Below are 994 nucleotides of genomic sequence, written 5' to 3'. Positions count from 1 at the left end.
AGATTAGTTCTGAAAGCTGGACTATCTGAGTTTTAAGCCCTTGGACCGACGCTTGTTGATTTTTAAGTGTTGTCTCGGTGTTCTGGAAATGGGTTTCTGACACTGATATAAACTTTGAGAGCATCTCTTCAAAGTTTGGCTTCTTTTCCTTTTGGTAGGGTGGTTGCTGAAAACCTAGAGGATGTTGTGGTCTTTAATTTCCTTGGCCTCCCCACAAAAAATTGGGATGGTTCATCCAACCTGCATTGTCAGTATTACTAAATGGATTGTTTTGAGGTCGAGGATTATTACCCGTGTAGTTTAGTTGCTTGTTATCCATGTTATGGCCATAAGGTTGATATTCCGAATGGCTTGTTCCACCGCTACTTGCTTCGCACTGCATTACTAGGTGAACCTATGAAGAACTAAGAAAACCATCAATCTTTTTAGTCAAAAGTTCTACCTGATTTGACAGCATGGTAACTGAATCGACGTTATAAACACCGGCTATTTTCGTTGGTTTTATCCTCATGACTTGCTGACATCTCCTCAATAAACTCATAAGCATCTTCAGGTGTTTTACTATTGATGGTTCCGCCAGTAGCTCCGTCAACCATTTGTCGAGTTGAAGGATTCAGACCATTGTGGAATGTTTGAACTTGGAGCCAAAGCGGTAACCCATGGTGAGGGTACCTTCTCAGTAAGTCCTTGTATCTCTCCCATGCATCGTAGAGGGTTTTTAAACCCATCTAAACAAAAGAAGAGATGTCATTACGTAATTTAGCCATTTTAGCCGGCGAAAAATATTTTAGTAAGAATTTTTCGGTTATTTATTCCCAAGTAGTAGTTGACCCTCGTTGTAACGAGTTCAACCACTATTTAGGTTTGTTCCTTAATGAAAAAGGGAATAACCGAAGATGAATGGCATCATCAGAATCGCCATTGATTTTAAATGTATCGTAAAATTCCAAAAAGTTTGCTAAGTGAGTGTTGGGATCTTCATCCTGCAAACCAT

General features: G+C 39.6%; 1 non-coding gene across 1 annotated transcript; it reads left to right on the top strand.

Annotated features, from left to right (window-relative positions):
* Positions 1-654: 654 nt before the first annotated feature.
* On the top strand, positions 655-761 carry LOC121205944 (small nucleolar RNA R71). Its single transcript, XR_005901018.1, has one exon. It is a non-coding gene; the product is annotated as a small nucleolar RNA R71 (small nucleolar RNA).
* The last annotated feature ends 233 nt before the right edge of the window (positions 762-994 follow it).

Source organism: Gossypium hirsutum, chromosome A08 (assembly GCF_007990345.1).
Source record: "Gossypium hirsutum isolate 1008001.06 chromosome A08, Gossypium_hirsutum_v2.1, whole genome shotgun sequence".
In the NCBI taxonomy this organism is placed as follows: domain Eukaryota; kingdom Viridiplantae; phylum Streptophyta; class Magnoliopsida; order Malvales; family Malvaceae; genus Gossypium; species Gossypium hirsutum.
The sequence above is the reverse complement of the archived record's forward strand: the minus strand, read 5'-3'. Positions and strand labels throughout refer to the sequence as shown.